At 55.1% G+C, this 24,244-nt stretch overlaps 1 pseudogene; it reads right to left on the bottom strand.

Moving 5' to 3' along the window:
• Positions 1-2,393: 2,393 nt before the first annotated feature.
• LOC118899675 lies at positions 2,394-3,295 on the bottom strand (annotated as a pseudogene).
• Positions 3,296-24,244: the final 20,949 nt, after the last annotated feature.

Raw genomic sequence — 24,244 nt, 5'->3', positions numbered from 1 at the left:
GAGGGAGCCGGGGGAAGGTTCTCTGGGGGCCCCAGGGACCGGGTGCCTCTGAGGCCAGGGTGGGGGGCAGCAGAAGACAGTTCAGAGCATCCCTGCTGAGCCAGGACGGGGGCAGGAGAGACTTGGGGCCTTGGGGCAAAGGGGTGCTGCCGAGACGCCAAGCACCAGAGCGAGGAGGGGGCTGCCCCCTTCCCTGAAGGACTGAGCGTCACGCCGGGGAGCAGGGAAGCAGCCCCTGGTTCCTACTCTCTGGGTGGAAGCAGGAGGGCATGCCAGTGACAGGTGATTCCCTGCTAGCCCCAGGTAAGGGTCCAGCCCCGCCAAGTGCAGCTGGATGACGTGGGCAAGTGTTTCAGCTTCTCCAAGCCCTCATCTCCTAAATAAAACAAACTAGTGAAGACTACCTTTAAAGTATTTAAAGGGGTGACGAGTTCTTATCACCCTCTGGGGTGCCTGCCACTTGGAGAGCCCCCAGCAATGGTGATAGCAGAGCCCGGACAAAGGTGAGACAGGCAGGTACCATGGGGAACACAATTTAAGGAGAAGACATACAATTCGTTTTTGAAGAATCAGCTTATGAAACAACCAGGTGATTTATTCTCATTTATGTAAAAGAATGTATATGTAAATGCACAGAAAAAAACCTTCAAGGATATAATCACACAGTAAATGGTGATACCCAGGGTGAAGGCAGGGCAAAACCTTCTTTCTTCTTTACCATTTGAATCTTTAAAAATAAGACTGTTTGGGTATCTAATCTATGCAAATTTTTTTATAGGCTTAAAGTACAGGAAGAAATGGACAACAGCATAATAGTGGTGGGAAATAACACATTTCCGTAAGGAGGCCGTGGAGAGGGATCAAGTCAGACTCAGGCCGACCTGGTGGGCAGACACGCCAGCTGAACTAGTGTGTAAGGGAAGGAGGGCGAGGGTGTCTGGGGAGCACACAGCATAGCACTGAGTCTAGGGGCCACTCCACATTTATTGAGTGCCCACTGTGTGCCGGGACCTGACTCAGGGGTAACCAAGACACAAACTCCCCCCGCTGTACAGGGGACCTCACTGCGGTGAAACCAGGCGTTAACAACCACCTGGTCCATTTTCTTTTCTTTTCTTTTTTTTTTTAACATCTTTATGGAGTATAATTGCTTTACAATGGTGTGTTAGTTTCTGCTTTATAACAAGTGAATCAGTTATACATATACATATGTTCCCATATCTCTTCCCTCTTGCGTCTCCCTCCCTCCCACCCTCCCTATCCCACCCCTCTAGGTGGTCACAAAGCACCGAGCTGATCTCCCTGTGCTATGCGGCTGCTTCCCACTAGCTATCTATTTTACATTTGGTAGTGTATATATGTCCATGCCACTCTCACATCGTCCCAGCTTACCCTTCCCCCCCCCATATCCTCAAGTCCATTCTCTAGTAGGTCTGTATCTTTATTCCCGTCTTACCACTAGGTTGTTCATGACCTTTTTTTTAGGACCTTCTCGCTGCCTTAGGGAGAAGGGGAAGGGAAGGGGGCTGGGGGGAGGGTGGGGGGAGGGTGAGTGGAATTGGACACCAATTCGAGTAACCAAAGCCCCAAATTTGTACCATTCACAGGTGTAGAATCTGAATTTACACCAAATCTCCAAGCCAAGAAATTCAGGGGCTTCCCAGGTGGCACAGTTGTTAAGAACCTGCCTGTCAATGCAGGGGACATGGGTTCAAGTCCTGGTCCAGGAAGATCCCACATGGCGTGGAGCAACTAAGCCCGTGCACCACAGCTACTGAAGCCCGCACACCTAGAGCCTGTGTTCCGCAACAAGAGAAGCCACTGCAATGAGAAGCCCACGCACCACAACGAAGAGTAGCCCCCGCTCACCACAATTAGAGAAAGCCCGCATGCAGCAACGAAGACCCGACGCAGCCAAAAGTAAATAAATAAACTAATTAGTTAAATTAAAATTGAAAAATGTATAGGACATTACCAATAATGAATTGTGGAGATAAGAAACATTTTTAAACTATTAATATTACAAAATAAATGTTGATCAGCCATGGTTAAAAAAAAAAAAAGGATTGAATTACCTTTCAGCTCTCTCTGTGGAAAATATTCAACACTATTGACGTATGAAAAGGCTATCAAAGAATGTGCAGCCAAAAAAGGTAGGAAAAAACACTGCAGACATTTTTCTCTATTTTGTATTATTTGTGGTATTTGTCAGCTTTTAAAAATCTGTGACTTGCTGTGATTTCTTTTCCCATTCTAAACAAATACTCGTTGTATGTAAGTTTGTTGTTATAATTTTGTATTCTTTTTCTTAAAGAGCACCCCCTTCTTTTTTTAAATTAATTAATTTATTTATTTTGAATTTTATTTTATTTATTTTTTTATACAGCAGGTTCTTTTTTTTTTTTTGCCAAAATAAGATTTTATTTTAATGTCATTTGAAAAGCACAGAACAAGGAAAGAGACCTAAGACTGAATGGATGTAGATTCCAAATTCATATTCTTTCCTACCTCCACCAGTGGTCTTTTGTCATGCCAAAAAGTTGCTTTCTTTGGTAATTCCTATTTATTTTTAGCTTCCTGGAGAAGAGATCTTTTCCCGTAAGCCATCTTCATTTTTTTTGTAGAGTAGAGCCTTATTTCCAGGAAACAGCGTGTTAGCCGGAGAAGGGTATTTCTTTAAAAACATCAAGGTAGATCTAATATGTTCAACAAAGTGGGGGGGGCTCAGCCAGAGGTGACGTGGAAATGTTCTCTAGTATTTGCTTATCATCTTGCTGCAACCAGAAATCCACATGGGGATATGGCATCCAGGAATATGGTCCTATACGAAGTTGTTCTGTCTTTGCATCGTAAATACTAATCATTGGTCCTCCCGTTAAAGCTCGTGCGGCACGTAGCTCCTCCTCCGGACCTCGGTCTTGGAAGATCTTGTAGATCTCCGCGGTTTTGATGTTGACAGCAATGCCATAAATTACTGGAAAGTGGTTTTCATTTTCTTCCCGGTCATTTAATTCTGTCACACATAATGTCACCAAGTGAATGTCATCTTCCTGCTGTCAAATTCACTAAGAAGCTGATGAGTGCACCACGAGGTGCACTTCCAGCCTTCCACATTGAGTGTGGTCGGAAAAGGATTTTATGGAGTTCATGATCAAGGGGACCTCAGCTTTGGTGTCAGTTCCGTCACAATGTGTCAGGCAGGTAGCCCCATTACCTCCAGAAACGGGTGGGCTCGGACAAGGTCCCCAGCGGACTGCGGCAGCCTCACTCGCCGCCCCTCCACGAGCTGCGGCATCGCGGAGGCGGCCGCCCCGGCAGGCCCAGGGAGGCGGCGGCCTCCTCAGCAAGGGCCACCCGCCACCCCTGCCCCCGCCCTCGCCCTCGCCTTCGCCCTCGCCCCCCAAGCAGGTTCTTATTAGTCATCCATTTTATACATATTAGTGTATACATGTCAATCCCAATCTCCCAATTCATCCCACCACCACCACACCCACCACTTCCCCCCCTTGGTGTCCATACGTTTGTTCTCTACATCTGTGTCTCTATTTCTGCCTTTCAAACCAGTTCATCTGTACCATTTTTCTAGATTCCACACATATGCGTTAATATACGATACTTGTTTTTCTCTTTCTGACTTACTTCACTCTGTATGAGAGTCTCTAGATCCATCCACGTCTCTACAAATGACCCAAGTTCGTTCCTTTTTTATGGCTGAGTAATATTCCATTGTATATATGTACCACATCTTCTCCATCCATTCGTCTGTCGATGGGCACTGAGGTTGCTTCCGTGACCTGGCAAGAGCACCACCTTCTTGTTGATAAGCTTTGGGCCCCACAGAATTTTTCCCTGGATGGAAGGCAGAGGAATTCCCGTTCAGACTCTGGGATGGTTAGCAGAACCCCTGGGTCAGTGGAGGACAGCCTGAGGGGTGACCACAGAGCTATTTTCATGGAGCCCCGTGAAAAGCGGGAGGAGCCCCAGGACTCCTACTGGGGCTCGGGGAGCTGGAGGGCTGCTTCTGACAGCCCAGATTACCTTAAGTCAACAGAATGACCGCTCAAATCCCTAATTTCTTGTTTTGAAATCTGGACTAAAACTCGGAGAATTTCTATGCCCATGCTGAAAAAAAACACCTTTTTTTTTTTTTTTTTAGTAGTCTGGAGGCTGAGACTGATTTGGAAAACAAACAAACAAACAAACAAACCAAACGAACTCACAATGTGCTTCTGCAATTTGCTGAATTAGAACCTCTGTTGAATTCACCACGTCATGGGTCTGTTATTCATTCAACAAACATTTATGATCATTTACTCTGAGCCAGGCATTGCTCATAAGAGGCTGCACTTCTGTCCATGGAGATGTTGAGAAGGTTCCAGAAGACACGGGGCAGATCCCGACCCTGAAGAGCCAAACTCCCTGGAACCACCCATAGGCATCTCTTGCTGGAAGGTTTCCCCTCCTCCTTGTCTGAGGCCACCCCTCCCTTCCCTCAGGAGCTGCTGCCTTCCCGGGGGAGCCCTGCTAAGGAACTAGCTCGTAATCCCCTCCGCATCGACCCCCGTAGTCATCCTTACCTTGGACCAGATCCCACCCGAGCCAGGGTGGGTGGAGAGAAGGGCGGGAATTCCATCCCCCAAATGAGTAAACATCTGGGTGATTGTTGTGGGGATGGGTTTGGGGGAGTGCTTCACGGACAAGGGTGCAAAGTTACTTAAGACCAAGTGAAACGGGTCGGTATGCGTGTGTTTATAGAAACTGCACAAGGTTGGACGTGGTCCTGGGAGTCTGAGGGCCGTTAACACGAATCTGAAACTCACCCGGGCGGGGTGGGGAGGGACCTCGAATGACACAGCCCTCGGCTTAATGTAGATGGAGGGACCCAAAGACTGCAGAAAATGGGGGGAATCTGGTGTGGGAGTCCCACCCTGCCCCCACCACGGCCCCAGAGAGGACCCAGAGGGACGCGAGACACCCACGGAAAAGGCAGTGCCGGGACGTTCCAAGATGCTGGGCGTGAGGGGAACGTGTGAATCAGGAGGGGGCGTGTGCCCATGGCCTTGCTCTCCGGGGTGGTCTCACATCCAATCGCTTTTCTACATGAACCAGGATTCCCTTGTAGGAATGGCCTCCCAGTCTTTTTTTTTTCAGGTTGTACCATGGGATTTTTTTAAAGGTGTACAACGTGGTGATTTAATACCCGCATACACCGTGAAATGATTACCGCAATGAGCTTGATACATCCCTCCCCTCCTTACCACATGGCGTGTGTGGTGGCAGCACATACGATCCTCTCTCTTAGCGACTTTCCAGCGCGCAGGACAATATTGTTAACTGCAGTCACCGTGCTGGGCAGTCGACCCCCAGAACTTATCCATCTATAACAGGAAGTTTGTTCCCTTCGTCCAGCGTTGACCCCATTTCCCCACCCCCCGCCCCTGGCAACCGCAGTTCTACTCTCTGCTTCTATGAGTTTGGTTTTTCTAGATTCCACATTCAGGTCAGATGGTCCAGGATTTGTCCTTCTGTGTCCGGCTTAATCTCAATTAGCACAATGTCCTCCAGGTTCATCCAAGTTGTGGTAAAAGGCAGGATTTCCCTCTTTTGATGGCTGAATAATATTCCACTTTATGCCTACACCACATCTTTATCCATTCGTCCATCCAGACACTTCGCTTGTTTCCATATCTCGGCTATTGTGAGTGATGTGGTGATGAACATGGGGGTGCAGATCTCTTCAAGAGGCTGGTTTCATTTCCTTGGGATAAATGTCCAGAAGTGGTCATTCTGTTTCTAATTTTTTGAGGCACCTCATCCTTGTTCTCCATAACTCCTGTACCAGCCTCCCAGTCTTGATGGGTGGGTAAATCTGGTACCTTCTGCCACAGAAACCAAAGGGGCCCCTTTCTATAAACACCTCTTCCCATCACTTCATACAGCTAAGGGGGGTGAATGGCCTGTGCCGGGTTGAATAGCATTCCCCCTGCAAAATCCATGTTCACCCGGAACCTCCAGATGTGACCTTATTTGGAAATAGGGTCTTCGCAGATGTGTCTAGCTGAGATGAGGACGTACAGGATTGGGATGGGCCCTAAATCCAATGACTGGTGCCCTTAGATGAAGGTCACGTGAAGAGACAGACACCGAGGGATGAAGGCCACGTGGCAATGGAGGCAGCGCTTGGGGTGATGCAGGCAAGGACCACCCAGGGCTGCCAGGAGTCGCCAGAAGCCAGGATTCTCCCTCAGAGCCTCCAGAGGGAACCAACACTGCCAGCACCTTGGTTTCAGACTTCTGGCCTCCAGACTGTGAGAGATTGTGTTGCTGTGGTTGCAGCCCCCAGCTGGTGGTCTTCGTTATAGCAGCCACAGGAACCTCATACCCGGCCTCAGGTTGCCCATTGTACGCACTTCCAGAGAACTGAACCTTGAGACAAGTAACCCCCAGAGATGTGCCCCCAGCTCGGCCGGCCACTTCTGACCCTTGAGTGGCTCCTGTATCTTTCCAGCGCCATCTCCAGGCACCAAGCAATTCGTCAGCTCCCTAACCTTCTGCTGATGAGCGCCTCTCTTGCTTCTCTTTTTCTCTTAAGTCAGACAGGGTTGAGGATGACCATCCCAACCAAAGAATCTGAACAGACGTGTATCGTTGTCATTCAGGTAATTGCATAAGTGAAGATGCTTTAGGCAGCAAGTGGATGAAACTGAGGTCAAACTGGATAAAAGGGAAAAGGAATTCGCTGGCTCTTGTAACTAAAAACTCCAAAAAATATTGTGGCTTCAGGTGTGGGTGGATGCAGGTGTCACCGGGAACCTGTTTCTCTCGTCGGCTCTGATACCCACTGTGAACATCACTCTGGGGCAGGGTCTCCCTGATGCTGGTACAATGGGCCCCACCTCTCAGACTTCCATCCCACCTGCTCACCACCCCAGGGGGAGAGTGCCTCTTCTTCAGTGTTTCCCATAAAACTCTGGAATGGACTCTTGTTGGATAAATTGGATTCTAGTCTTTTAAGTACCTTTTTCCCAAACTAATCATGTAACCAAGGGGATGGAATCTGTTGACTCTCCGAGTCTGGAGAATGTTACACTCCTGTGGAGCCAGATGCGAAGTCAGGACTCCCCCCGAAAACCACCCGCAGCTCCTCTTAGGGAGCGAGAGCTTGCAGATGCTAGCTGGCCTGGCTTGGGATTCGGCCGGCTGCCAACTCCCTTAAAAGCATGGTTGCCCCGCGGACCATGCGCATTCCAGCACCTCCGTGGTTCCAAACCAAGCCGAGGCGTGGTCCTTCGGATGACACCACAGGCCGTGATCCCTTCCAACCCCCCCAGCCCTAGGCTTCCCGGCCACGTCTGGCTCTGTGCCCCCAACCCCCGTGCGACATTCTAGGGTGGAGCAGAGCGGAGGACGGAACTGAGCCTAACCTTCCTGGGAATTCCAAGGAATGGGATAAACCATACAAACTATCACAGATGCGCTGCCCAGGCAACCGCGGAGGGACGGAGAAAGAATCATGAAAATCGAGGACGTCGCATAAGTTCACTGGAACTACGGACACAAGTGCATCTGTTCACTCACAATAAGATGACACACAGCAGCTGGAGCGTTAGTTCTGTGTACACGGAGCTGGAAATCCACGACAGCTTGGCTCCCACGTGGGACCACCTCCCCACAGTCTGGGTTATGTGGTGGTTGCTGAATAATAAGAAGCACTAATTCTGTATTTGTGAATTGGTGAGTTCCTTTGGGACTTGACTTCCGTTTCCCCAGGAGGGCTCACCTGGTCACTGCCCCCAGGTCACAGCTGAGGGAACAGATGGCGTCCAGCTTCTCGGGTGGGAAGCGTGCTCTGGGGGGCTTCCCTTGGTCAGCTGGCAGGACCCCTGCCTTTGCTGGAACCTGGGCCTGAAGCAGGGGACTCAGTGCTCCCTACGGGCTCTGGTCACGTGACTCTCAGCCCCCTGGATGTTAACCCCTGGTGGAAAGGACCTCTCTCTGCACAGCTGTATGATTCTTGTTTTCAGATAATTCAGCTTCCAGGATGCTGGTTTTGCTCTTGTGACACCTTACTCAAGACCCCCAGAAGCCTCTGAAATCCCAACCTTTTCTACCCGTTCTTCCAAGGCTCCATGACGGGCTGAACTGTGTCCCCCGCAAAATTCCTATGTTGAAGTCCTAACCCACAGCAACTCAGGATGTGACTGTATTTGGAGTCAGGGTCTCCTAAGAGGAAATCAGGGGGAAATGAGGTCACTGGGGTGGGGCCTTAGTCCAACATGACTGGTGTCCTTATAAGAAGAGGAGCCAGGACACAGACACACACAGAGGGACGACCCTGTGAGGACACAGGGAGAAGACAGCCATCTACAGGCCGAGGAGAGAGGCCTCAGGAGGAACCAGCCGTGCTGGCACCCTGATCTTGGGCTTCTGGTCTCCAGGACTGGGAGACAATAAATTCCTATTGTTTAAGCCACTCAGGCTGTGGTATTTGTCATGGCCGCCCAAGCAAACTCACACAGGCTCCTTCCCCAGGCAACATGCAGTGTGAGCAAAACACGCAAATGGAGTTTCGCAAGAAGGTTTTCACAACAGCTTGCCATCTTGCATCAGGGATTGCTGATGTCCAGCTGGGCATGGGGGAAAGCTCCCTGCCCACGGCCCACACAGACCCCGCCAACCCCGCCAACCCCGTGCATGAGGCTGGCCACATGCAGCATTCCACTCCCGGGTAGCCGTTTCTGCACCAGCGAGGAATCTCTCGGTTCCCAGTGGCAGGACCCACGCAAACTAGATCAAGCCCACTCCTTCCAGAGGTTCACTGGCACCCACAGTCAGAACGTGCCGGGCAAGCTTGCTTCAGGCACAGCTGGATCTTGGCACGATCAGGAGTCTGTTTCTCCTGGCCTCTCCTCTTTGCCTTCCTTGGTGGACTACCTTTTAGGCCAACTCCAGATGTGAGGGTAAGCATGCCACCAGCACCTCTAGCCTCGGTTTCCTGCTGAGAACCAAGCACTTTCCCAATGCCCCGGAAAAAGGTGGGCCACCATTGACTTGAGCCGCACTCCCGAGACCTTGACCTTGCAGTGGGCTGTGGCTGGCCTGGGACACGTGTCAACCCATGAACCCACCTGAAACCCAGAGGAAAGGGGAAACCCAGGTGGCCACCTCAGAGGAAGAGGGCCTCAGTCCTGAGCAGGAAAAATAAACCCATTTCCCCACAGGGACGGGGGTTAACGGGAGCACCTCGGTCTCCAAGGATCCACATTACTGGTGCCACATCATCACAGCTCTTCCTCCTCTGCACATTCTCGTCAATGCTTACCACCCAGCCTTTACCACCACTTGGTGTCGGCGTGCTTCCCACCCTCCCACGCTTGCCACTTCTCCAGCCGTGGACCAGGACCTGGAGAACTCACACCCACAGACTTCAAGATTCTCAATCATCCGCCAGCCAGTGACATCAGGATATGGAACACTGTTAGTTTCCTACGGCTGCTGTAACAAGTAACCACAAACTCAGTGGCTTAAAACAACCCAAATTTATTATCTTATGGTTCTGGAGGTCAGATGTCTGAAAGGGGTCTTCAGGGCTAAAGTCAAAGACTGTGTTCCTTTCTGGAGGCTCTAGGGAGAAGTCCATTTCCTTGCCTTTTCCAGCTTCTAGACGCCGCTCACATTCCTTGGCTTGTGGCCCTGCATCACCCCAACCTCTGCTTCTGGCATCACATCTCCTCCAACTCTGACCCTCCTGCTTCCCTCTTATGAGGACCCTTGTGATTACATTTGGGACCCACCTGGATAATCTCCATATCATGACCCTTAATTCAATTGCACCTGCAGAGTCCCTTTTGCTATGTAAGATAACATTCACAGGTTCTGGGAATCAGGACATTGGATTTGTTTCCGAGGGCTGCCATAACAAAGTACTACAAACTGGGGGTGCTTAAAAAACAGAAATGCACCATTCCCATAGCTCTGGAGGCAGGAAGTCTGAGATCAGGTGTCATCCTGGCGGAGCTCCCTCTGGAGGTGCTAGGAAAGCGTCTGCTCCAGGCCTCTCTCCCTGCTTCTGGTGGTTATCTGCGATCTTTGGCATTCCATGGCTTGCAGGTGTATCACTTCAGTCCTCTGCCTTCACATCATCTTCCTTCCGTGTACATGTGTCCAAATTTCCCCTTTTTATAAGGACACCAGTCATGTTGGATTAAGGCCCACCCTAATGAGCTCATCTTCACTTGGTTAAAGTTGCAAAGACTCTGTTCCAAATAAGGTCACATTCTGAGGTCCTGGGGTTAAGATTCCAATGTATCTTCTTTTGGATGACATGATTCAACCCATAACAGAAATGGACATCTTTGGGGCCATGATTCTGCCTCTTCCATCTCCACCCCTAAGGACTGGCCAGTATTTAAGGCGGGAGAAGGGCCAGGCGCTTCAAGCAGACGCTGTATGCCATCCCAGTGCCTTTCATGGCATGACCTCAACCACCGATTCCCACGGGAGGTGATGGAACGAAGGGAGTGATGGTCAGACCCAGCGGAAGGCGAGCAAAGGTCACTAAGCCAAGGTTAGACCTCTGGCAGAACTGGCACGTGGTCTCTGAGCTCTGGGCCGCAGCTTAAAAGGGACTTCAGAGAACCATAAATATCCACGATCAGGAGCCCTTCGGCTCCACCAGCCCAGCCACACACCCCGAGCTGCAGCCTGTGATGTTCTTGGGGGCTGGGTATTCAACTTCCTGGGCAAGGGGACCCCTGCTCTGTTCCTCCAAGTCCCTGCAAATCTCGCCCTCCCCCGGACAGGAGCTGGAGAGTCTGTGGCCCGGGTCAACCCGCCTCCAGACTCTGCACATTTGACCTTTGCAGCCCTCTTCCCGCTTCTCGGAAGACACAGATTCTGGTCCCAGTGATAGGACTTCCAGGAGATAGGACATCAGGAGACCACGCCCAAGTTGGCCCTGCCTGGGGCGGGGCAGGGGGGTATCCAGGCCAAGGGCAGCAGCTGAGGCCCCAGGTTCCAGCTGGTGGGTGGGCTGGGTCCCCTCACCCAAAGGACAGGACACGGCAGCCAGCAGCAGGTGAGGGGACTCGGAGTGGGAGCCACAGTCCCGGGTCCGAGGCTGGACTCGGCCACCTACTCTCCCCACCCGGTGCCCCCAGGCCGCTGCCCTGACCTCTGTCAGCATCCCCCTTCTCTTCTGCCCGTGGGGACAAACAGCCGCTCACTTCATCCCCGAGGACCAGTTGCCCCATCCAGGTCACCCACGCGTGGGACGTGCCGGCCTGAACGTCTCTCCTGCCCGTTCGCTTCCATCCTGAGGGCACAACAAGCTCCCATTCATTCAAAGGAAAAAATGCAAAGTGGAAAGAGTACAACATTCTTCCTTCATCTACTTTAATGGGAAAAAAGCACGTGGAAAAAAACTGATTCGTGAAAAATGGGGAAAAAAAAGCTGATTTCTGACAATTTTTGTTCTCCTTTTAGACGTTGCTACTTCACTAGTACCAGCAATGGACATAAAATCCCTTCCACCTCATGGGCTTTCCTGAGGTGGTTGTGAAACTAAGCAGGACCCAGCGGGGCTCCAGGGCACCGGAGCCTTTCCGAGTCCCCCCACCCCCTCCTGTTTCCTTGTTTGTAGGGCGCAGACTCCAGCCTCCACGACCTTCCCTGAGTCCCAAAGGGCAGATTCGAACAGGGAAGGGAGGGGATGAAGAGACAAGGGAGAAACAGCCAAGAAACAATGGTGCAGCCTCGGGGCAGGGTCCTGGTTCCCCCTCAAGGGATACACAGAACAATGTCTTTTGAGCTTTTTATAGAACTAAAACCCCCAATGAATAGAAGATGTCAGCATTCTTCATTCAGAGAAGACCACCCGAGACCAGATTAAAGGAGTTCAGGCCCTGCCCACACCCTCATCTTATCAGCAACCCCGCCCTTGAACCATGGCTATAAAACTCCTTACTAAATCCTTCCAGGTTGGGACACACAGTTTTTGAGGGCAGGATCCCGCTGGGTCCCCCTTTGCCTGGCAAAGCAATGAAGATATTCTTTTCTACTTCATCCAAAACTTTGTCTCCGAGTTTCGATTCAGCACCGGTGCACAGAGGCCGAGCTTTCAGCATCCGTTGCTTATGTTGGAAGCAAGGGAAAGGTGTGAAGCCAGCTTCCCGGGCCCGGGAGGGTGGGGAGCCAGGAACATCCCTTCAAAGCCAGCCCCAGGGGTGGGAGGGGGCTCTCCTGGCAGGTGACCCACAATCTGGTCCAGGCCTGGATCATGATCGAAGGACCAGCTGGGGCAGCGGGATGTGGCACTAGCAGGTGCCTCTGCCCCGTCCTCCCTCATGCATCGTGGATCAGAGGTACACATGTCCCCTGCTTCATCAGGGGTGACGCTTATTGCAACGGGCTGAGTGGTGGTCCCCAAAAACATGTCCACATCCTGACCCCCAGTTCATGTAAATGTGACCTTATTTGGAAAAAGGATCTTTACAGACATAATCAAGAGAAGGAGATCATCTTGGATTATCCGGGGGGGGCCCTAAATCCAATAATAGTTGTCCTTATAAGAGACACACAGGGGAGAGATCCAAGGAGCGGAGGTGGAGGCCATGTGACCACAGAGACAGAGATTGCGGTGATGTGGCCACAAGCCAAGGAAAGCCTGGAGCCCCCAGAAGCTGGAAGAGGTGAGAGGGATCCTCCCTAGAGCCTTGGGAGGGAGCGCGACCCTGCGAACCCGTTGATTTTGGACGTGTCGACTCCAGAACCGTGAGAATCAATTTCTGTTGTTTCATCACCCTGTTGGCGGTGATCTGTTATGGCAGCCAAAGGAAACTCCTACACTTACATCTCTGTTTTTCATTCCACTTGTTTGTTGGTGGTTTTCAAAGGAGGCAGCAGTGGGAAGAGGACGGAGATGGGGGTGTGGAGGGGGGGTGGAGATGGAGGTGGGGGGATGGGAGCACGGAGAAGGCTTTCAGGGAGTTTGCTGGAAGAGCTGGAAAGAAAATGAAGTGGCAGCTGAAGGTCAGCAATCCAGTGAGGATTTTTGTATCCTCACTACACGCACGCTGCGTCCCGGTGGCAGTGGTGCATTGCGGGGAGATGTGATGTTCAGGGAGAGGGGTGCTGATGGCAGGACCGACGTCTTTGAGTTGGGGGTGATGGGCCGGTGCTGGGGCGTGGGTGGGGTCAGCAGGGCTCGGCCCAGCCCTGGAGCAGGCGGAGGGCAGCTCCCAGCTCCTGGTGCAGGGCAGTGAGTAGACTTCAGGCGGGAAGAGGTCCTGATGGGCTCCTGTCACTGTCACATCCCGAGTGACTTTTCTCGGCGGTACCTGGGTTGTCAGAGCGGGTGGGGCGGTGGAGGTTTGAAACAAGAGCAGAGGGTGGGAGAAGGTGTGAAGCAGCCGTCTGAACAGCACCCGGGAGAGACCCGAAGGGGCATGTGGGCTTCTGGGCGGCCAGCCCCGTGTGCGGGGGTCGGGATTAGGCAGAAAGCAAGAGGGGCCCAGGCGCTGGGACGCCCATGAACCTGGAGGACACTATGCTGAGAAATAAGCCGTCGCAGAAGGACAGTTACTGTGTGATCCCACGGGTCTCTAGAGTCAGCGAATTCAGAGACAGACAGTAGCCCAGTGAGGGCCAGGGGCTGGGGGAGGGGAGGGGAAATGAGTGTTTATAGGGACAGAGTTTCAGTTTGGGAAGATAGGAAGTTCTAGAAATGGATGAGGGTGAGAGTTGCACAACAATGACAATGTGCTTAACGCCACTGAGCTGTACACTTAAAAATGGTTACAATGGTAAATTTCATGTTATGTATTTTACCATGGGGAATGAATGAATGAATGAATGAATGAAAGCAGGAGGGGTCAACCCCAAGAAGAAGAAGGGGGAAAGGACGCCGTCCCCTCCACTCCTTGAACTTCCATTAGGAGCAACCTTGGAGGTTCTGGATCTGGGTGACCACAGAGGGTCCCCTGCGCCATCTCCAGCTCAAGCCCACCACCCCCCGGCATCACCGCGACCTCTCTCCTGCCAGCTAACCCTCTGCTTCTGCTGCTACGGCTGTGAACGGTGGTTGAGGGAGGGCATGTGCAAACGTGGTGCCCGCACCCACCTCACCGAGGCTGGCAAAGTCTCTGGGCTCCTGTGTGTTCGGCTGGCTAACGACCCTCACAATGACCACTGAGGGGTTTCAGTGCCCAGCCGCCCTCCTGAAAGCTCCCGCCAGGCAGGCGTGTTACGCCGGGCTTGGGGAGGGGCTCAACCCAGGGCCGGGCAACAGCCCCGGGGTCCCCAAGGACCAGGCATGCCCAGCACATCTCTCTGCTTCCCAAGCTGTTTCCGGGCCAGGGCCAGCGCTTGGACGGGAGGTCAGTCCCCGGTGCTGTTCCTGTGGGAATGCTGGCCGCTCGGCATCCTCTCAGCCTCAGCTGCTCACCTGTGAAATGGGCATAACGGTTCCTCCCCAGACTGCACGGCTCCAACACCCAGTTCACCGAACTTCCCCTGCTCCCTCACCACAGCCAGGCCCTGGGGAAGCAGGATGGACTAAATCAACAGAAGCCCCAGCTCCCGGGGGCTGCCACGTGCCTGGAAGCCACAACATAAACTCAGTGACAAATATCTCTGTAACCAAGTGTGGAGCTAAGCCTCCGCAGGTGGGGATGGAAACACAGTCTTATTTTTTTTTTCTGCACTGCCCTGTGAACTTGATCCAGTAGCTAGGCCTTGGCATTTTCTGCTCATTTTTCACTGACAGTCTTGGGGTCATTTGAGGTTGAAAACCCAGTTTTGATTCCAACATTAAGATGTGCAGTCCCAGGTAACAATCAAAAGGGCAGCTTGACGTGGCGTCTGGCTCCAGCGCTCCCATCACAGCCCTGTGGGGTCAGGGGAGGGGAGGCAGGGGACCGGGGTTTGGGTGGCTTGGCTGGCGGCCTGAAGCTCCCTGGCCCTGGCGATCATTAAAGCAGCAGCGCTTCATGGATGGCACGGCCCAGGCCTCAGCCTGCAAACCCTGACACTGGCCCTGGTCCTCCTCCCAGCAGGCCTGGGGACAATGAACACGGACTCTGTATCCCCAAGACCTTCCTGAGTGGGCAGCCCTCCATCCAGGACTCTCCCCAGCCTCAAGCCTCCTGATGAGTGTCCCAGCTTGATGGAACCAAGGTGACCCCACGCTGCCCACCTGCCCTCCTATGGCCACATCTGGGCCACGGGAGACAGTTGCCCCAACGCAGCAGCCTCCCCTGGTTGACGGCCAAAGCCTCAGGGAGCCTTTTTCTGGCCCTCTGAGTTCCCCAGCGTGAGTCACGCCCAGGCCACAGTCACTCTGGCTCCCCCGGCATGAGTGACAACGGGTCAACAGGTGATCCCAGTACCTGACGGCCGATGCCGTGGGCACTGCCGTTGGGCTCCGTCCCTGAGCTTGGTTAGCAGTCGAATCCTCGGCCCCCAGAGGAAGAAGTTGTATGGCCCATGTTACAGATGAGGAAACTGAGGCGGGAGGGGCTTCGTGGCTTCCCACGGGGACACACCAAGTAAGGGTCAGAGCTGGGGAGAGTTCATGTTTACTGGGAAGCAGAGTTAAGAGCTGCGGAAGGATGACCAAATTAGGACGCCATCCATCTGCAGCTGCTAATGGAATGATGGATCCAGCAAGGATGGTCAGAGGCTGTGGAAACCACTCGGGGAAGAGTAGAGAGAGGGAGGCGGCTGGCCTCAGGGGAGGGTGGGCCTTGCTGGGGTCCCAGCTCCATCCCGCAGGGCAGTGGGACCAGGCGGGGAAGCAGGAGGCTGGATGTTGAGAAGGGATTAGCGTTCCTTCTGTTGGACGTGATACTGCGTCGAGTGGTGCATAAAAACATCTTCATATTTAGGAGTGAAATGATACAATATTTGGGATTTGCTTTAGAATATTCCAGAAGAGAAGACCAAAAAGAGGGTGCTGGGACTGAATAAACAAAAACAGCAGAGTGGTGACAGCTGCTGAACCTGGGAGATGGGAACTTGAGGGTTTGTTACACTCATCTCTCTATTGTTGTGTATGGTTTTAAATTTCTATAGTAAAAATGTAGCATGAGAAAAGAAAGAGAATAGATGGAGGTCCAGAGGGTGGGTTGGATGGACGAGAGAGAGCGTCCAGGGCCTGGACGGTGGGAAGACACACAGAGATGAGAGCCTGTGGCAGAGGGGCAATGCTGTCCCCAGGCCCAGGAGCCACCTAAGGGCCAGGCAGCACCCACAGCCCATCCGGGTGCCCTATGAGTGGGGCAGAGCCATGTGTGCCCGGATGCCCCCGGGGAGGATGGCTCCTACGCGTTGATAACTCAGCTCTCCAGGGTCAGCTTCGGGGTAAAGCCAGGCACTGTCCCCCAGCCCACTCACCTTGGCCTCCGAGCCCACCCCCTGTCATGCTGCCCAGGAGGGACACGGTGGGCAGACCTGACAGCCCTTTGCAAGGGAGCCCACACGCTAGGACGTCTCCCAGTGGGTGGGGCGGGTGCCCTTCCCTCATTTATAACTCAAGCCCCCCTTCCCACTCCTCAGAGGTAGGTGAGCTTTCTCTGCCGGGTTCCAAGGACAGGCAGAGGGGAAATAAAACAGGGGAAGGAGGACGAGTCAAATTCAGCTCAAGATTCACCTCCCACCCGAGAGAATTGAAACACGGGTCCACACAAAAACTTGCACATGGATGTTCATAGCGGCAAGCTTCATACGAGCCACGCTCCATATGTGTAATTCATAAATCCATAATGCATATTCATTGTAGCCAAAGAGCAGAAACAACCCAATGTCCATCAACAGATGAATGGATAAATTGTGGTTCCTCCACACTGTGGAATATTACTCAGCCATAAAAAAGGAATGGCGCTCTGACACAGGCCATGGCATGGATGAGCCTTGAAGACAGTGAGCTCAGTAAATGAGGCCAGACACAAAAGGCCACACACTGTATGATGCCATGTATATGAAATGTCCAGAACAGGCAATTCCATCAAGACAGAAAGCAGAGGGAGGGGGGATTGTTACTGGGTAGGGGTTTCTTTTGGGGGTGATGAAAATGTTCTGAAATTGGATGGTGGTAGTTGCACAGCTCTGTGAATTAACTAAAGACTACTGAACTGTATACTTTTAGGGATGAATTTTATGGTATGTGAATTATAGCTCAATTTTTTACAAAAACAAGCCCTGTGTGAACAGGTGCCCAGGAAGCCCACCCTGGTGCTGGGGTCTGGCGGTCACAGGAATGAGACCCTGCCCCCTTACCCGGAATACAACCCGGCTCCTGCCACGCTGAGGGCCTGCCTGACCCGTCCCGGTGACTTTATCATCTTAGCCTCCTCTCTCCTCCCCTCCCACCATCCATCATCCCGCTGGTCAAACACACCCAGTACATTTCTGACCCAGAGCTTTTCACTCGCTGTTTTCTCAGCCCGGAACTCACTTCTTCCTGATCTCGGTATAATTGGCTCCATCGCAGCATTAAGATCTCAGCGCAGATCCCGTGCCAGGGAGGCCTGCCCTGCCATGCACTCGACAGCAGCGCCGCCCCGAGCTCTCCTGTACCACCTGGCAGCACTCAGCATCTTCTTGTTTCTTTGCTCATTTATTGCCTGGAGCTTGTCCACAGCTGGATTCCCAGCACCCAGCATGGTCCCTGGAGCCCAGCAGGTGCTTCATAAGTGTATATTGATGAATGAATGAACATTGAAAGTATTGATATTCAGTATACGATATGGTCATTATTGAATATTGATTCACATTGAAGGGGTGCTTTTTTTTCTTTTTTTTTTTTTCTTTTTTTTGGCTTGTGGGATCTTAGTTCCTTGACCAGGGATCGAACCCAGGCCCTCGGCAGTGAAAGCACAGAGTCCTAACCACTGGACCACCATGGAATTCCCAAAGGGATGACTCTTTATCCTGGAGAAGACTTGGTTACATTCAGGACTCCCATTTCCTGAAGCAGAAGACAGCCCTGAGAGGAAGATTTTTCAACAACCTTATTACAAGTCAAATGGGATCAAATCCCTTCTCTCTTTCCATGCAGTCCTCAAGGTTAAGGGCGCCCCCAGGGGGATTTTGGCCCCATGTGATTTGTGACAAGTGGGATCCCCAGGGCACGATCAGAAAAACCATCTTCTGTTCTCCTCTGGCTCTTCAGCATTTACTTAGAGGGGTCAGTTCTTCCCCAGCTTTGGATGAAAACTTGGCCAGGCCCCACGACTTGCCTGGTCAAATGACAAAGTCTCGATTCAGAAAGGAGATGGCAGGTCCCGCCTCACAGACCTGGTGGGCAGTCAGGGACTCGGGCGTGGATCTCTCTTGGGCTGTGGGCTTCTGCCCTCAGGCGTCCCCGCCTCCTGCCTCCTTCTTCGTGGTAATTCTCCTTTCAGAGCAGTGGGAGGGAGGGGCTTCTGGAACATTCTGGCTGGATGGGCACCACCATTGATGGATTCGCCCTCTCTGGGCCTGACCCCTCCTCTGGGCCTGACCCCTCCTCTGGGGGATGCTCACCTGATTTCTTCAGAGGCTTCCTTTGGGACCGTGGCAGGTGGTCCATCTGCTTGGCAGACACTGCAATTCCGGCAACACGCAGGTGCTGACTGTCCTACGAGGTGAGCCAGTGCCACCACGAGGAAATGGCGGCACAGAGAGTTAGTAACTCGCCAAGGTCCCCCTGGGGTGCGTGTCAACTGGGTGGGCTGGCTCCTGACGGCCTCCCTCACCCCCAGGGACCCGCGTCTGGGGCTCCCACGTGCCATGCTGAGAGGCACCCCCATCCCAACACGCAGGACGCCCTTCTGGAGCAGAGCCGGCCTCTGGGCTTCCCAGGTGAGAGGCAGGGGCCCTGGCTGGGGTCACTGCCCATCGGCAGTTCACCCCAAAGAAATCCTCTTCACCACCTCCCCCCACCCCAGCCTCCCCAGCAAATCTGCCACCTTCCCCGGACCCTCATCTCTGCTGCACCATCTCTTGAAGCCTCTGTCGAAACTTCCTGTTACACATAAAGGAACAAACCGAGGTGACACAACAGCCGTGGCTGACCCGGGCCTTAAATCGTCTTGGGGTTCCCACTCCAGAGGCCCCTACTGGGAGGAGCTTCAGAGATCCAGAAGTTTCCATGCAGACGCTCTGCTCGTGCTGGCCCTGCAGGGTGAGCCTCATGGTGTTCCCAGCTTCTGGAGGCACCAGCACCTCTGGACCCCAGAGACCCTCCCAAAAGCCCGGTGGCCCCTGTGCCCTGGGCGACCTTCCTCTGGGGAGGCCAGGTGGGATGAACTGTTGGCCGCCGGTACTTCCCCTGTCCCCCCACCCTCCTGTGGGACCCGGGAGCCAGAGGAGCTTCCTGGGGAGGCCCGTTAGCCCGCAGGCTCTGGCTCCCGCAGGGACAGGCCGAATGCAGCTGGTCTCTTTTGCTCGGGGCCACCACCGTCTCCCAAGGGCCATGCTTCCCGTAGATGGACTGGGCGTCTCTCCTCCTCCTCCAAGGCAGCATCTGGGGCAGATCCGGGGCACAGGCCCCTCTGAGCTCAGCAAGCCTCAGCAGCCGGAGCAGCACAGGGGCCAGGCCCGGGAAACTGCCCAGGCCTCCAGGACCCGGGTCCTTCTCCAGGAGCGGACGGCGCAGGCAGGCCAGGTGAGAGGCCGCGGCTTCAAGCCCAAGGTCAGACACGGCTCCCACACAGCAAGTGCGCCCTTAGCAAGGTCGCTACTGCTTGGCAGCCCCGCCTTCCGGGCCCAGGGGTCAGCCCAGACCCGAGGCCTGAACGGTTCTAAGTCTCCTCTTTTGTGGGAGAGACAGGTGGGAAAGCGGCCAGCAGGTCCGGTGAGTTTCTCCCCCCTGCAGGGCCGGCGGTGCAGTGAGCCCCTGATGGGAACAGCCCCGCCCTGGGTGCCTGCGCTGCGCTGTCTGTCGTCTGTCGGGCCCCCAGCAGGTCCCCCCAGGTCAAGGCGAGCACAGACGGTCCTCTCAGTGCCCTGAGCGTGCTGGGGACACCAGGGACCCTAGTGGCCTGGGCTCCCCCCTTGGTTGGACAGACAGCGATTGGAGACCCCGGACCACCAGGTGCCCGGCTCTGCCATCCAGGGGTGAGCGTCCAGGCTGAGAAGTGCTCTCGGGGAGCTGAGGCTTGCTGGCCCCCCGTCCCCTGATGTCCCTGCCCCACCTGATGACTGTGATGCAAAGGACCTGCGAGGCCCTGTCGGCAAATGTGGAGGGGCCTCCAGGGGGTTAGAGGCAGGTCGCGACTCCAGGGTGGGCACTGGGCCGGGCGGGGGCACACGTGCTGGTGTCCAAGCCAAAGCGGGGGCTCAGCAGGGGAGGAGGGGCCTGGACACAGCAAAGGGGCAGGAGGAGAGCAGGCGACAGCTACCCAGAGGGACTCTCCCAGGGGATGCTGCATGTCCTGCTTTCAGAGCCATCCTCTGGTCCCTTATCCCTCCTACGTCTTTAGAGGACAGATCCCCTCACACTGTCCTCCACACACATTTATAGGAGGAAACCAATCCGGTGGAGCATTCAGGGTCTGTCCTTAGAAAGAGAAGAGCACACGGCCTGAGGCCACTGCCTCAGCTCCCCAGCAGCCCCCTCAGCCTGGAGCAGAATCTCTCCACTGACTCTGCGGGCAGAGAGGTGGGAGGAGGTGGGAGCCCTCGGGACAGGGAAGGGACCTCGGTCAGGTCCCATCCCCCAAACCCGCCCAGGCCTGGCACGGAGGAGACCTCGGTGACCAGTGCAAGAATAAACAGTACATGGGGGGAAGGGGAAGCTGGGACAAAGTGAGAGAGTGGCATGGACATATATACACTACCAAATGTAAAATAGATAGCTAGTGGGAAGCAGCCGCATAGCACAGGGAGATCAGCTCGGTGCTTTGTGACCACCTAGAGGGGTGGGATAGGGAGGGTGGGAGGGAGACGCAAGAGGGAGGAGATATGGGGATATATGTATACGTATAGCTGATTCACTTTGTTATACAGCAGAAACTAACACACCTTTGTAAAGCAATTATACTTCAATAAAGATGCTAAAAAAAAAAAAGAATAAACAGTATGATCAGTAATATGAATAGCAGTAATAAGCAATACCACCCATTCCATCATTAGTACAGAAAGAAGTGATATTTGTGAAATAAAGTAGCGGCCGCCATCAGCGGGGGCTCCGCGTGCTGGGGCCGCACCCACAGCCTTCACGTGTGAGCCGGGTCCTCAGGGGGCTCTGCCGCAGAGTCTGGGCTCCGAGGATGGAGCTGAGACCTGTAAATGGGTGATGACACTGACCTTGGCCGGCGCTGCAGGTCAGGAGAACAAGTGTACGTGGTGCTCCCGGCCCCAGGCTGCTGGGCCCATCCCAGGTCCCAGCCAGGCCCCATGGACCCTGAGCTTTGCCACCCCGGGTCTCTGAGCCTCCCATGCAGGGCACCTCAGGGGCCAGCGGGTCAGACCAGGAGGGCAGTTGGCAAAAGGAGTAAAGGAAGTCCTGGGTGGAGGAACGCTCTGGCCCATCAGAGTGCGGGCAAATGTCAGGGACGGGGACGTCACCGGCCATCAATTACGCAGCAGGTGTTTGTGGAGACCCCTCCCCAGGCCCAGAGCTGTGCTCAGGGTGAGCCCTGGGGTCTGGCAGGCAGCAAGCCCCGCTGTAACTGCAGAGGTGCTGTGCTGACCCGAGGGCGCACTCGGGCACCTGGGAGAGGTCAGGAAGCTCACTGGGTCATCGCTGAGTGTGTTGTGTATCCATGATGGGGTGCAAGGTGCCAGGCCCAGGAATCCCAGCTGCGGAGGGGCAGTGCCCATCACGTCCCCCGGGGGCCCATCGTAGTGAGCACTCGCGCGCAGCCACTCTGCCCTTCCATGCTGGCTGCTGCAGGGCCCGGAGCTGGGCACTCAGGGGCTCCAAAGGGGCAGCACCCTGCAGGGTGGAGGCCGGGCCTGCTCTGGGCACTGACAGCCAAGCCCGGGGGCTGGGAACCTTGCCCCGAGCTTGGCCACCCTCACATCCAGCAACAGAAACGAGCCCTGGCCTGCCCCAAAGCTGGGAGCACGTAATCTGAATTAGGCGTGAGGGAAAGTGACCTAGCATGGCCAGCAACAGCTCCAAAGAAGGGCAGGTGGGTGATGACATCCGGTCACCGCATGGCCAAGCTGGAGGTCCCCCACCCTGGCCTCTTCCCTGCGTGGGAGCCCTGAGCGGTGGGGCTCGGACACAGGTGGCAGGGGCGTAGGCGGGACCCTGTGGCCCAGGGGCCCCAGCTCCGGAGGCAGAGGGTGCACTTCTGTCCTCCTCATGTGCAGGGATGGCGGACGCCCTACTCCCTGGCAGCAGCTCCAGGAGCAGCGGCCCGGGCGCTGCCAGCCCCAGGGAGGCGCCCACCCACACGGCGCTGTCGGTGCTGCATGCGCTGGTCCTGTTCACCTGCGCGGGCGGCATTGCGGGCAACGGTCTGGTGGTCCGGCTGCTGGGCTCCCGCTGGCGGAGGGGCGCCGTGGGCATCTACATTCTCCACCTGGCCGCGGCCGACCTCCTCTTCCTCCTCTGCTCGGCGCCCCTGATCGTCCCGAACGCCAGCTCCTGGGCGGCCCGCGTGCACCACCTGCGCTGCCTGGCAGGGAGGAGCGCCAAGCACCTCGCCCACACGGCGGGCCTGAGCCTGCTGACAGCCCCCGGCGCCCAGCCCGGCCTCTGCGGCGTCGTCCCCACCTGGTGCCGGGTCCACTGGCGGCCGCGCCTTTGGGGCCTGCTGGGCACCACGCTCTGGCTGCTGGCCCTCCTGCTGACCGCGCTGGCCCTGTACTTCCACGAAGAGGCCAGGCATCGCCACCTGCAGCCGGGCCCCGCGGTGGACACCGTCTTCCACTCCTTCACGCCGGCCAGCTTCACGACCGTCGTGGCCCTGTCCAGCATGGCCCTCTGCCTCCAGGCGCAGAGAAGCTCCCGGCCACGGCAGCGGCCGCCCACGCGGCTGTACGTGGCCATCCTGGTCGCGCCTTTGTGCTCCGCATCTGCGCCCTGCCCCTCGGCATCTCTGGGTTCCTCCTCTGCTGGCTGGACCTGCCCCAGAAGATGAAGACCCTGTTCAGCCACTTCGCCCGCCTCTCCCTGTCCGTGAGCAGCAGCGATCGGGGAAGGGTTGTGGGGGGAGGACTGGCTCTGGCTTTGAGCCTCGGCTCCACCACTACCTCCCTGGGCGCCTTTTGTCCTCTCTGAGCTGTGTTCTCATCTGTAAAATGGGGACAACCACCTCCCTCCGCTACCAGGCTGCTGTACAGAAGGGATGTCCTGCATCCGTCTACCAGTGGGCGCTGAGAAGTGTTATCCCTAAGGTGGAGCCCTGGGCCTTCTGGTGAGGTGGCCTGTGCTGCATTAGAGCTATATGGACACAGCCCGGCCCTGCCTGACCCATCCCAGGCCCCCTCCGTCCTGTCCCCGGGTCCGCCAAGGGTCAGGTAAAAGATGTCAACCCCCGAGGGGACTCACAGGATCTCAGAGGACGAGTTTTCATCCCAAATAAAGCCAGGACTTATTCGGCTCTTACATCACCTATGCCTTATTTTCCGGGGCAGGGTTGTACCCCATCCTTGACTCAGGAGCTCCACTTCAGACTTGCAGAGCCCAGGGCACACTCACTCCAGAGACAGCCAGGGGCAGTGAACAGGGCAGTGAGGATGACCAAGGGGGCTGGATGACAAGGGACGAAGGCAGTGATGACCAGGAAAGGCCAGGGTGACCAGGGGAGGCCAGGGTGACCAGGGAAGCCAGGGTGACTAGGGGAGGCCAGGATGAACAGGGGAGGCCAGGGTGACCAGGAAAGGCCAGGGTGACTAGGGGAGGCCAGGGTGACCAGGGGAGGCCAAGATGACAGGGGGCCATGAGGGTGACCAGGGGAGGCCACGGTGACCAGGGGAGGCCAGGATAACCAGGGGAGGCCAGGGTGACCAGGGAAGCCAGGGTGACCAGGGGAGGCCAGGGTGACCAGGGGATGCCAGGGTGACCAGGGGAGGCCAGGATGACAGGGAAGCCAGGGTGACCAGGGGAAGCCAGGGTGACCAGGGGAGGCCAGGATGACAGGGGCCCGTGAGGGTGACGCTCTCCATCCCGGCCAGGCAGCCTCCTCTCCAGTCGGCTCCAGTCCACTCTGTTGCCGAGGCCCCCTGGCCCCCAGAGGCTCCTCTCAGTTGCCTTTTGCCAAGGGGAACATTTGCCTTTTCCAGACCTGGCTCACTGCAGTCTGACTCA

The sequence above is a fragment of the Balaenoptera musculus genome, chromosome 8, assembly GCF_009873245.2.
Source record: "Balaenoptera musculus isolate JJ_BM4_2016_0621 chromosome 8, mBalMus1.pri.v3, whole genome shotgun sequence".
Lineage (NCBI taxonomy): Eukaryota > Metazoa > Chordata > Mammalia > Artiodactyla > Balaenopteridae > Balaenoptera > Balaenoptera musculus.
Note: the sequence above shows the minus strand (reverse complement) of the source record. Positions and strands in the feature narration are given on the sequence as shown.